The sequence below is a fragment of the Herpailurus yagouaroundi genome, unplaced genomic scaffold (assembly GCF_014898765.1).
Source record: "Herpailurus yagouaroundi ecotype Mexico unplaced genomic scaffold, PumYag 196, whole genome shotgun sequence".
Lineage (NCBI taxonomy): Eukaryota > Metazoa > Chordata > Mammalia > Carnivora > Felidae > Herpailurus > Herpailurus yagouaroundi.
In genome coordinates, this window is record NW_024412427.1 from 9,580,647 (window position 1) to 9,594,141 (window position 13,495).

The following is a 13,495-nucleotide window of genomic DNA, read 5'->3' on the forward strand; positions in this document are numbered from 1 at the left end:
TGTTTTATTCTAGAGGCCTGTTTTCCTATTTCTCACCCAGTGGTTGGGGTACCTCACAGAGGCTTCCTGGGGGTATTCAATTGGGAAAATTCACCTCCTTGGACCTCGAAAATCTACCAAGCCTTCTTTTCTTCCTCCTGGCCTCATTTCAGACACAAGCAATGATGACCACTGGGCAGAGTGTCATGGCCAAGAGTGGCAGCAAGGGCCAGGCTGGCTGCCACCTCATCTCAAGGGCTGGGCTCACTGCCCACTGAATAAAGAGGAAGAGCATTTATGATCCTTCAGCCTGTCCCACTCCATCACTCATCCCTAGGGCCATCTTTTATTGGCTCCTTGCCCATTTGATGAGGGCTGGATTCCTGCCCTGACCACCTCTATCTCTGACCTCACTGGTCGCTGTAATGGTCTCCTAGAAAACATCTTGAACTGCCTTGGACCCTTCCTCAAGGACTTCCAGGGCTTCAGGTCAGCAGGGATCCCAGCAAAGCCAGCAACTCAGTCTGTCTGAGACAGCAGGAGGGAAAATGAGGCACAAAAGAATACCAGTGTCCATCTCTTATAAATAGGAAGAAGGCCACCTCCACAGAGGTGTGAAAAAATGAGGTGGTATGTCCAGCACCCAGTCTGGTAAACAATAGGGTTTAGTTAATGGCTGCTTTCCCTTCCCAACAAGGCAAATATAATGATGATGATGATGATGATGATGATGATGATGATCTCTACCAATACTGGGTGCCCACTATGTGCCAGGTAATGGGTCAAAGTCTTCAGGGATTGGAAAGGCAAGGATTGTTATACCCCTTTTGTTAATAAGGAGATCAAAGCTCAGAGGGGTCAAGAAGTCTGCCAAAGGTCACATAGCCAGGCAAGTGACAGAACCAGATCTCTACCCTCAAATTCCACGCTGCTTCCCCACTTCCAGGAGGTCTTAGATAGCTACAGTCACCCTTACTTGTCACCTGGGGGACCCAGCACAACCCATTTGCTGCCTGCCCACACCCATTGCTGTGAGGTCCATGCCAAGCTGGTTGGCACAGATACTGACTGGAACGTGTGAGGATGGAAGCAGAGTCCAGACTCCTCACCCTTCTGGGACCCCAGGGATATCTGAGGGCCCAGAAGCAGTCCTCTCTCACCCCTGCAACAGTTGCCTCCTCAGCTAAGCTGGCGTCCACCCCAACTGCCTCTGCATAGTCCCCACACACAGAGAAGTAGGGGAAGCACCCACCATCATCCGCCAGCCATCACTGATATTCCGCATAGGACCCATCATACCTGTCATACAGGTGAGGACACAGGCCAGGGGAGGGGATGGGACTTAACCCAGGATACATAAACATATGTGACCTCAGGACTCCAGACTCCTTCTCCAGTGCTCCCCAGACTGTGGCCTCAATGAGAGGCAGGAGCCACCACCACCACTTGTTCACTGCAAGGTCTCCAGCACCCATCTATAGGTCTGGTCTATAGAATTTTCTTTCCCACGTCTGTGGGGAGGGGCAATGTGTTACCTACTTTCTCTATCCAGTCCAAAGAACTTTGTATAAGGTAGGCCCTTAATGAGTATTTCTTAAGTCATTTCATTCATTTAGTAACTATTTATTGAGTGCTTAATGTATGCCATGCACTGTTCTATGTGGGTGCTCACTCCACCACAGAGCAGTAAGAAAACACAGACATAAATAAATGGACATTCCAATCCTGTGATGACACTGACTAGAATGGAGTGAATCTACCTTTTTCCTTGTCTGTTTCCCTACTCACTGTGAATGCCATAGAATCTTCCCAACAGCCCCTGTGAGGTGGGCACTTTAAAGTGGATCCTGCCAGCTATTCTGCTTGTCATTCTTTTCTTTTGCCTAATTAATAGAAGCACCCAGTTAGAAATATTTACTTCAGCAGCTTCTCTTGCAGCTAGGGTGGCCATGTGACCACATCTGGCAAATGAGATGTAGGTAAAAGTCCACTGAATGAGGCTCCCAGGAAATCTATTGTTTTCCTGCTAAGAATAGCAGATTCAGAAAGTATGCAGTCTTTACTACCTTTGTCTTGCCTGGAATTCAGACACAATATGTGGAGGTGGAGCAGCCATTTCATACCCATGAGAATGAACGATACATGCTAAGGGTGGCAGAGGCCTGAGCCTTTGATCACTCACTTGAATTGCTGTACTGGCTCTGGACTGCCTGCTTCTGGGGTCCTTGTTATATGAGAATAGCTTCCTGGGTGTTTATATCACTGTTACTCTCCTCCCTTCTATTACATGCAGCCGAATGCAATTCCAACTAATTCAGTATTATCATATCAGGTGAGGCTCAGAGAGATCAAGTGATTTTCCCAAAGTCACACAGCAGTTAAACAGATCTAGAATTGGCCTCTGGGTCTAATGCAGGTAAGCACATCAGCCTGTGCTCACTCTACCACCCTGCTGGCATTCCCACCTGCAGTCCTAGGCTGCGAGGAAGCCCCTCCCTGCACCCCACAATTGGCTCTCCAATAAGACCCTTCCTGACCACTCTGGGTTCTGGTTCTAAGTTCCCCTGATGAGTCCTCTCTTACCTGACTCCACCTCCAGCTCCATACGGGTCCAGATCCTCCCTTCAGTATGTACCTGTCTCAAGCCCTAGGATTCTCTCAGATCCTGACCCCTGTTAACCCCCCTCATCCCTGTTCATCCACTTCTATCTGGTCCAGAATTCCTCCACTGATGGCCTCCAACAGAGTGCACAGAAGGTTCTTGGTCAATCCTTGCAGACAGGTCTCCTGGTTCTCATCTCTTCTCTACCAGGGTCCTGCACCCACCACCACTCCTTAAGGGCAGCTCTGGACCCAGCATTCAAGGCCTCTAGGATTTAACTCCTGCCACCTTCCCAACATTTGCTCTTGCTGTTCCCTTTGCCCCCAACCCCTTTACTCTGACTAGCGCTTGCAGGGATTCCTCAGACCACAGAGAGGCCCGCTCTGACCATCCTGCCTTAAGCAGGTACCGACCACCACCGTCCCCTACCACCCCCTCTCTCAGTTCCTGGCTCTACTTGAGCACAACCTAGAATCTTGTTAATTTACTGTTTGTATATGTTTGTCATCTATACCCCTTCCCCCAAAAAGAACCAGAGCTTCTTGAGGGCAGGAAACATGCCCATATTTTCCATCAGTTTTCCCCGTTCCTGGCATGAGGCCCAGTACTCAAATTCAATCAGGAAGTGCTGAATGAAGCTCAAACTTGCTTCCCACACCTTCCTGCCACCCACTTTCTACTCTAGCCAAATAGAACTACTAAAGCTTCTCTGAACCCTCCTACTGCACTTGATGCCCAGAGTCTCCCTCCCAGCTCTGCCTCCAGCTGGGCCTACCTCTCCCTCCCATCCAACCAGACCAAATTGTTCTATGTTGCACGGCCTCAGGATTCAAGCAGATGGGCATTCCAGATTCCAGCAGGGGTGAATGAAACTTTCGGACAGAGTGTGTGTGTGTGTGTGTGTGTGTGTGTGTGTGTGTATGTACACACTGGGAAACTGGCCACCTATACTTTACTCTGGATGTGGCAGCCTCTAAATGTCCTTATTCATCCATTTCTGCCTCTGGTTACTCCTATTTGAGTTAATTTTGAAATGCCCCAGTATTCTCTACATAGCTACAGTCGTAAGAAAGAAGAAAAGAAAAACACTAATATTTACTGAGCTCCTACTATGTGCCAGACATTGTTCTAGGCCAAATAATAATGATGATGATAATGGTGATAGCCCTAGTATTTACTGAGCACTTAGCATGTGCCTGACATCATCCTAAGGACTTTTAATTGGATAGACCCTATTATCCCCACTTTACAGATGAAGAAAAAGAGGCTCAGAGGGTTGGAGCCACTTGTCCAAGGTCACAGAGACAATAAGCAGTCTTGAATTCAGGTCTCTCAATCTAAAACTTGCTCCTCTGCCAGGTTGAGCTGGGCAACACCCGGGTGTCTGGGAGTAGGGGGAGGAGGCACTGCAAACTCCTGCTGAATGAATGTAAAGCTGAAAGCCACGACTTCCTGACCAGGGGCTGTCCTGCGGTAAGACTGGGCTGGTAAACTTACCCTCATCTGCAAGGCTGTAGAACAGTGCTCCAGCCCCCAGGAGGACCAGGTCCGAGGAGTCTTGGGGTGGACGGAAGTCAGTGAGCCTGGGCTCCGCTTCCGTGGTTAAGGCTGAAGATTTTCCCAACAGCCAGGGCCAAATTTATCTGCCAATCCCCCGAAGAGCTGATTCCAGCGTCTGTCTGGAAATGTCAGCCCGTGTGGTTGGAGGAACACAGGGAGAGTTTTCCTCTAAATAGCAGGAAGCATATGGGAGGCGGATGGCACCAGCCGCCCCAACCTGCCAACTCTCACTCAAGCAGGAGCTAAAAGGGGCCCAGAAGGGTCTGGAATTCCTACCACCTCCTGGGGTGGGGGAGGAGCTGGAGACAGGGAGAGTGGCAATGAGAAGGACCCAGAGCAGGCCCTGAAGTGCAGGTAGGCAGAAACACCTGACTGATAGACAGCAATCTAAGGCCCTTCAAATGGAAGCGACACGCCCAAGAATTTAGCATAACATCAACAACAGTGATAACAGCCACCAAGGGGACAGGAGCACTTGCTGTGTGCCAAATCTGGGTTAAGCACTTTATTTGGATGATTTCACTTCAACTTTGCAACCAACTCTAAGATAGCGGCTGCTGTTTTCCCTATATTACAGATAAGGAAACAGGATCGGAGAAGGAGAAACATGAAATCAAAGAATCTTTGGGCTAGAAAGGAACTTCCAGATCCCCAGCTGAATCACATATACTCTACAGACTTTTCCATCAAGTTGTGGTGCAGCAGCTACTTGAATATTCCCAGTGATGGGGAGCTCATTACCATCCAAGTTAGCCCATCTGCAGAGAGCTTTTTGTATCCAAAAGGGTTTCCTAGTCTAAGCTGAAATCTCCTTCCCTAGAGCTTTTCCTGTGGGTGCCAGACTCAGACTCTGTCTTCCCCGACAGACACAGAAAGGCAGGGGGCAAGGCCCCTCCAGGTCTCCGATTTCTCTCTGCAGGTGACACACCCATTTCCTTGTTTACCCCTGCATCCCTCACCATGGTAGTCAGATCAGCCCCCACACTGGTACTTACTTACTGTGTGCTAGGTGGCGTGCAGAGCCTCCCCAACACATACCCTCTTCTGACCTTCCTCACAATCCCTGGGGAGGTATTGTCATCACCCCCATTTTACAGAGGGGCAAATTGAGGCTCCATGAGGGGAAGCCACTTGCTGGTCATTCAGCAGGGGGATGAGGACACTGGAGACCTCATTGGGCTGCTGCTTTAAGTCTCATGAAAGCTGACGAGGTCGCTGCAGGCCTCCTTGGGGACTCTCTCACTGATACTAACCCAGGCTTTGCCAGGATTCACCTCGATACTTGTCCACAGGGCCCCTAAGCCCACGTCACCCCATCCCAGGATAAAACAACCCTCCCTTTCCCCTTCTACAGTACCCGCTAAGTCCCCACTAAGCACCCCACTAAGTTCCCACTTAGCACCTTGCTAAGCCCTGGTGAATCTCCCTGCCAACATGCCTTTCTATACCATCTGCATGGTCCTCCCCTGCCCACTGTCAGCCCCAACTGTCACCAGCCCAGTAGAAGGACCTTTCTAACACCAAGACCTGTCCTGTCTTTGGCTCCCTTCCAATCCAAAGATCTCATGTAAACTTCCTGGCCCAATAGTTGAGGCCTTCCAAACTCTGATTCAACTGACCTCTCCAGCCTCTCCCGCTCACCCCATCCGCAACACCTGTGGCCTAAGAGCTTAGCAGGAGGCAGGTGAGATCTTTGCATAGCCCATTCCCCTACCTGGCTCACCCTCTGAGCTGTTTCTCCTGAAGAACTCCTATTCACCCCTCAAGACTCTGCTTAGAGGGGTAGAATCAATTTCTCTGTCCCAGGAGATCCCTGACTGATGGACACCTCCCTCTGATCTGACATGTATCACCTGCCCTCGCTGATGGAGATGCCACTCCTTGGCTGAGCTGCCCTGGGCAGGGGCTGCTCTGATGCAGCTTTGGAGCCTGCTGTCTAGCACAGCGCCTGGCACATGGTAGGTGCTAATCAGTGTTTGTGGAGTGTGAGAGTGACCGAACAAATGGGGGCTGTGGGGCACAAGGAAGTCTTAGAGATGACCCATAAAACACGGCTTGTGCATGTCACAGCTCTGATTGTTTGACAAACAAAAAATGCTGCTGTCAAAATAAAACAGTCATAAACATGTGATTAATGAAGATTTTGCTGGCTGCCTCCAAATGTAGGAAGATATCAGGGGATGATCTGGGATGGTTGGAGGTTCCAGGAAAAAAGTTGTCCAAGCCTCAATAGATGAAGTGACCAGGGCTTACCTACAGACAGGGTGGGAGGAGATGATGAGGAGGGCCATGGAGGGTGTAGGGGTGTAAGAGACTGAGTCCATGTCCCAGGCCCGCTTCAGGCTTGCTGTGTGTTGTTGTAAAGGTGGTTTGGCTTCTCTGACTTTTGATTTCTTGTTTGTAAAATACAAAGGAAATTTGGAGAATTGATTGAAGCAGATGTGTGTTGAAAAGTCTAAACACTGCCTCTGCAGTCAGGTTGATGTGAGTTTCTCCATTCAGGGTCCCAGCAGGGGGTGCAGACCCCCAGGGCCTGTTGTCTTGGAATCCTCTAGCCTGAAAAAATACAGGCCCCTGCCAGCCCTGTGTCAGGTCGTTTGAGAGACAGAGAGATCTCAGTGGCAGATGGGAAGAAAGTGTTCCAGGTGTGCCTCCAGGTGTGGCAGGACTGTGTATTGGATCCTGCAAAGGAGCCTTCTAACCAGAGATAGAAGGAATGGAGAGTGAGCTCCCCATCCCTAGGGGTATTCAAGCCATGACTGAACACCTCAGGACAGGAATTCCGACCCAAAGTGGCAAGGAATTTAGACCAGTAGATATCAACCTGACTCCTCCAAGGTTATGCTCTCAGTACCAGCCAGATTGAGCTTGCTGACACTTGCCCCCTCCCACAACACCTCACAAAGGCTCCCCGCTGCCTTCAGGGTCAAGTCCAAGCTCTTACCGTGGCATTCAAGGCCCCTGTGTTCCGTGCCTGTCACTGGTTGTTCCCTCACCACATGCCTAGGAGCCCCTGACACATTGTTTCTCCTGCCAACATTTTTCCTGTAGTCTTCTTGGCTACTCAGCTTAGTGTCTCCTCCTGCTTGGAAAGCCTTCCTTACTCTCAAGCTGGCTTTTGTGTTCCCTCAGCCCCAGCATGCACACCCACCTTCCAGATAAATCATCTGTTGGCTCGTCTCTCTCCCTCAAAGACTGCAAGACCCTCAATGGTCCAGAGCAGGCTTTCACCCAGAGGGCCAATGTCCCCTCAGCTGAACTGACACTTTATAGAGATTCTGATGTTCTGATTCTGAGAGAGTCTAGAGCTGCCCCAGTGAACTTCTGACTACAAGATTTGGGCTCAGGATTGTTCAATAATTATATTGTTTCTTCTGATTATGAAAGTCATGCATCTTGGGAAATTCAGGTAAGGATAGGAGGGGGAATTTGCTGTGTTTGGCCACTGTTTGGCCTTCTTTAGGCCACAGCCTACTTTTTTGTTTGGGTTAGCTACACTTATTCACCTTCCACTGGTAAAGTTCTGGTGGTACCGAGTCCCTTCCAGCTGGGGGTGGTGCATAGGCCCCAGCGGCCAATCAGAACAATTGATGGGGGTGGGCACATCAATTTGATTTATCAACTTATCAATTTGATAAATTTACCAATTTGATAAATTTGACTTATCAAGGCCAACACTCAGTCCTTCGGACTTGTGTTTGAGCTCTCTAGGAAGAAGTCTTGCATATTCCTCTGGACAGGCATCTTATCACCTGTATGAGAGAGCTCTCTAAGAACACAGGAACAACCCAGAGGAAGCAGAGTGAAAAATGGCGAGAAAAATCGAGTCCTGGTGACAGTGTCTGAGCCCCTGCATGCTGCTGAGCCTGACTTAACTCTGGACTTTACAATCTCAAGCCAATAAATTCCACTTTTGTTTAAATCAGTTTGGGCTGGGTTTCCTGTCACTTGTACCTGAAAAGTACCTGAATGATGCAAGCAAAAATATTAATAGAGCTCTTTCATATCTCACCACCCAGAGGAAGCTGCTGTGAACAGTTTGATTGCTGTCATTCGAATAGGGGTTTCTCTGGGCAGGAGTATGCATGTATTTCTATAAATTTTTTCTAACAAAAATGAGATCATACAATATACACCATTTTGTAACCTATTTTTCCCTCAACAATGCACCACGGACATGTTTCCATGTCAACAACTATAGATCTGCAGCACTGTCTCTACAGCCACTGAGAATGCCATTGTCTGGCTGGACTGTAATTTATTTAACCATATCTTGCTGATAGATAATTGGGTAGTTTCTAATTTATTACCATCATCAGGAGAAGTTCAGTATAGTTACTTGTAAAATGCTCATGTTTGCTCTTGCTGGATTATTTATGAGTAAGATTCTGTGATTCCAAGCGTTTAACTTCACAACTGGAAGTTTCTCTACCTGAGATTTAAGTTTCTCTGAGTATCTATAAAGGTAGTGACTATCTTTCTGGCAGGTTTAGTGGCTATCAAAAAAGCAAATCCAGGGCTAGGGTGCCCCATAACAGCGTCTCTGGGAAGAACACTCATTAACAGACATGCAAGTGAGTTGGTGGGAAGGTAGCCAGGGCTTGGGGATGGGGCGGGGGTAGTGGCCTGAGGTCCAGCCAGCTGTGTGCACCCAGCTAAGCTCCCGACCCCCCTGTGCCTCATCTGCCAGCTTGGTCTGACTCTCAGTGACCATGGGAAGACACATGCCTAGGGGACGAGTCAACACTGAGAGTCCATGCAGGATGTAATGAGCACACAGTATATGTCACCTCTGGCAGTCACGGTGGTAACAGCAGCAGCCACCAGGGACGCAACACTGGGATTGTTCTAGTCCTCTACATGTTTGTTTAAAAAACATTTTTTTTTAATGTTTTCTTATTTTTGAGAGAGAGAGGCAGAGAGAGAGAGAGAAAGAGACACAGAATCCAAAGCAGGCTCCAGGCTCTGAGCTGTCAGCACAGAGCCCGAAGCAGGGCTCAAACCCACAAACTGTGAGATCATGACCTGAGCTCAAGTCATATGCTTAGCCAAATGAGCCACCCAGGTGCCCCATAGTCCTCTACATGTTTTAATTCACTAAAGCCCCAGAGCCACCCACTGATGCTATTCTTGTCTCTGTTTCACAGAAGGGAAAGCTTGGCCTCAGAGAGGGTGAGTGACTTGTCCAAGGTCATACAGCCAAGAAAGAGTAGAGCCAAGGTATGGCCCAGATCTGCTGATTCCCCAGCCCATGTCTTATCCCATTTTACTGCAGTAGGTGGCAGGAGAGGAGAACTGCCTCAGGCAGGACAGTGGGGGCCCTAACCCCCTTGTTCCTCCCCACCAAGTCCTAACACTCAGGAAAGACTCCAAATCTAGAAAAGTATAAAGAAGACAGCAAAGATCTCCCATGTCCCCACTGTGAACAGTTTCAGAAACACATGTAGTTCTTACAAAAATGATATCATGCTGCCCATGCTGTTTTATAACCTCTTTTTTTTTTTTTCTTCAACTCTACAACAACTATGAAGTTCTTTCTGCAGCCGGGAATCTAGGGCCACAGCCCCATTTCTAACAGCTGCAGTGGGCGCCACTGTATGACTTCAGTAAACGGATTTAACTCGTCTCCTGGTGATGGACAAATGGGTTATTGCCAACTGTCCTTCCACTGTCAACAATGTTACAGTGAACACTCTCCAGCATGTCTGGATCCCTGTTATACTTCAGATCCCAGCTGAGAGGCCACATCCCTAGAGAGGCTGTCTTAGACTATTCCATGTCATTCAGGCCCCCTCCTTTGTTAATATTTACAATGTCACCATGCTAATTTCCTTCCCTGCACGGATGGAGTCTCTTCTTGTTCACTTGTTTGGTGACTGTGTAATATCTGTCTCTCCCCAAGGCGGTGTGCTCTCTAAGGGCACAGACTAGCAGGGACTAGCACTCAGTAAATGTCCTGAGAATGCAGGAATGCCTCTGGGGCTGGTGCCCTGTCTGCAGAGCAGCTACACCTGCTTCAGGGTTTGGAGACGCCCTCTGCCATGCCATCCTCCAGGCCACATCCCCAATACCAGTTCAGGGACCCACAGATCTGCCTCAGAACTTGATTCCAGTCATGGGCTGCTTGGAGCTTCCATTCCAGGTGCCTGACGTGCCAGGACCCTAGCAGGGTTGTTCTGAAGATTAAGAAAGATAATGGATGTGCTTAGCACATAGTCGGTCTTCAGGAAATGGCAGTTTGGCCCCACAAGCAGTTAGTTCAGAGGCCGGGTCTGACCCTGTTTCACTCAGATGACCCCTTTTTACCTTGAATGATTCCTGGGTATGCCCTGGCCTATCCCTAGGGATGTCCCATTCCTGTCCCTCAACACTTGTTAAATGGCTAAATGCTCTGCTCTGACCCCACGTCAGTCTCCCAGACATACCTGTTGCCTACGGCCATGGACACCTGCCTGCCCTCCAAGCCTTAAAAATGCAAGAGGCACTGACACATGTCTGAGGAAAGGTGGAGGAAGCCCCTGCCCTTTTGGGAGAACTTGGGGTAGTGATGCCCGAATCAGCCTGTCAGATTTCTCATCCCATCTCCCCCACCCAAGTGTTCTTTGACCCCATAGCAAATAACTTTACCTCTCTAAGCCTCGATTTCCTTGTCTGTAAAATGGCCACAATAACAAAATCTGTGAGGATTCAAGGAGATGAGGTAAAATGTTTATTAGCAAAGAGCCTGGCCTTTAGTAAGTGCTCAATGAATATTAGCAATTATTGTTATAATTGCTTTTTAACCTTTTGACGATGAAACATAATACAAAGGGAAAGTGCACAAAACAAAAATGTTGACTGCAATAAATTGTCACAAAATAAAGAGTTGTGTAGCCACCGCCTGGGTCAATGAATAGAACACTGCCTGCTCCTCAGAAACTCCTCCTGCCCCCCTCCCAATCCTTGACCCCCAATCCCTCCTGCCCCCATCCTGCCCCACTCCCAGTCCCATTTCTCCATAAAGCTGCTCCTTTTCCAGACTCTTATGGTGCTGTCGCTATTATCGATAATAATAAGCGCATAAAAGAATGTGTGGCTACTCTGCCCCGACCCCACCGGGCTCCCAGACCCCTGGCCGCCTCTGCCCTAGGCGTGGAGACTCCCCATCCAATTTCCTGACTGTGGCTCCAGCTCTTCTTTAAATAACCAGCTTGTTAGCAAAATAGCAGCAAGTAACACCTCCCTCGCTGCCACCCGAGCCTTCATCTTTCCTACAATGCTGACGGCTGCTCTCCCAACTCGTGCCAAGGAATCCCGTTCTCCGTCACTGGGCCACACACACCAGGGGCTGCCGGCTACGTTCTTTTCCCGGTGGCCACAGTCCTGCCCCTCTGGCCACGCCTGGCCTGGGCACTGAATGGCAATAATTTTCAGGAAGGACTAGAATGTTGACAGATGGGCCCTCTGCCCCAGGTCCATGCCTCAGTCTCCCCAGGCCTCAGCCTCCCACAAGGTCATTGGTAGTTTAGCCGAGATCAGAAGAAAACAAAGCACTTAGTGCTAGGCCAGGCGCATAGTAATTGCTCAAGGAAATTCTCGCTGTGGTTCCAGTTGCTCCTGTTACATATTTAGTCGCTGGGGAGGACATGCAGGGCTTAGGGCATGACCAGGAGTGTTTGCAAATGATTAAATCCCACAGATACCCAGAACTCTCAGATCGAGGTACCCTTATCGTTTCTTTTTCTGCAACAGCTTCTCAGCCAAAAGCAATAGCTAGCTGTCTGTGGTCACTACAACAGGTGGAGGCCAGGCTAGGGGAGTTGGGGAGCAGCCACTTAATAGGGGCATTGCACAGTTATTAATAACGAGGCTGGCACCGCACGAGTGTGCGGTTCCTTGTTCTCGAAGAAGAAGCAATTCTACATACATTACATACAGCAAACTTCATGGGTTTTTTATTATCCTATGACATTTGCATATTATACATATTTACGAGTCTTTTTCCTTCTCACAACCATCCCATCAGGGAGGCTGGGCAGCTATTGGCAGATAAAGAGAATTGAGACCAGAGGGGTCGGCTGTCCCGCTGACCCCAGTGGACTGCAAGCTCTCTGGGATCGGCAGGGACCAGCAGCTGGCCAACAGGCCAGTGGGCTCCTGGGTGGAGGGAGGGGAGAGTACCTTCCCTCCTCTCCCTCTTTCTTCTTTCCACAACTGCTCACTCTGTAACCATTATGTGCCAGGCATTGTGCCAGCTGCTGGCTGTCCACTGGGGACTGAAGCGGTTCTATCTCAAGTTGGAGGAGCTTAGGCCAGACAAGGAGGCAGATCATAAACCAACAGGTCCATGCTGAGTGGTGGTGGGCAACCCCGGGCAAGCCCCTTGAGCGCCTATGAGCCTCAGTTTCCTCCTATGTGAACAGCCTTGGGAGGTGGAGGGAAGATGAGATGCAAGAACGCGGCGAGTGTCAGGCGCTGTGGCCGGCACTGAGTGGGGGCATGCTGTTGGGATCATCTTTGTGTGAAGGACGATGGGACCAGGTGTGGACAGGCTGTGGTGTCCTCGGATGGATGGTCAGAGATGATGCAGGGTGCTGCACCCCATCCCATTTTGGGGTCAGGCAAAGTGGGGACTGGAGGGGTATGGGTGGAACAGGTTAGAGGGGCGAGAACAATGGGGCTCCCCAAGACTCAGGAACTCTGATGGCCTCACCTCAGCCCCTCTGCAAGCCCTAGAACTTCCATGGCTTCCAGAATGGCTCACTGCTCCCTTTCCCTTCCTGAGCCCATGTCACCAACTGCCCTAGCCTCTTAGGTGTGGGAAGCGCTGGCCTTTGATGTGGACAGAGCTGGGCTTGCTGTGCATCCTCAGGCAAAAGGCTTCCCTTCTCCGAGGCTGTTTCCTCTGTAAAACAGGCACAATCACTGTGCCCACCTGCTGGGGTGTTGGGAGGACTGAATAAGACAAGCAGTTAAACTATAAATTGAGCCCAGACATATAAAAGCTCTCACTGAGGTCCCTTCGCCAGCATGTGGGCGCCACTGGGTAGAAGGCTGGGCATCTCCCAACTGTGCAGAGCGTGGGTGGGCGGGTGAGAAGCCCTGATTCTGTGTGCCCAGCCTGTGGACGCAGTTACTTACCAACCAGGGAGCTACGTGCAGAGGGAAAATGGGAACCAGTCGGGAACCAGCAGGCGTCACCTCGGGAGCAGGCACTGGACCAATGGCTGGCACACACATCCCTCTGGGCACTCAATCAGAGGTGTTGGCGGGAAGCAGCGTGGGACGGGGGCTCCCTGGCACCCAGAGAGACCAGGTTCTGGCCACTCAGCAACTGGCAGAGGGAGAGGCACCAGCGTCTGTAGGAATGGGGGA

General features: G+C 49.9%; 1 protein-coding gene across 7 annotated transcripts in view; it reads right to left on the reverse strand.

Annotated features, from left to right (window-relative positions):
* The window catches only part of DLGAP4 (DLG associated protein 4), a 200,224-nt gene that overhangs the window by 127,714 nt on the left and 59,015 nt on the right, over positions 1-13,495 (reverse strand). For all 7 annotated transcript variants that reach the window (XM_040447145.1, XM_040447147.1, XM_040447141.1 and 4 more), the window contains exon 2: positions 13,262-13,479. The gene's annotated coding sequence lies outside the window, so the exon portion shown is untranslated. The remainder of the gene's footprint in view (positions 1-13,261; positions 13,480-13,495) is intronic.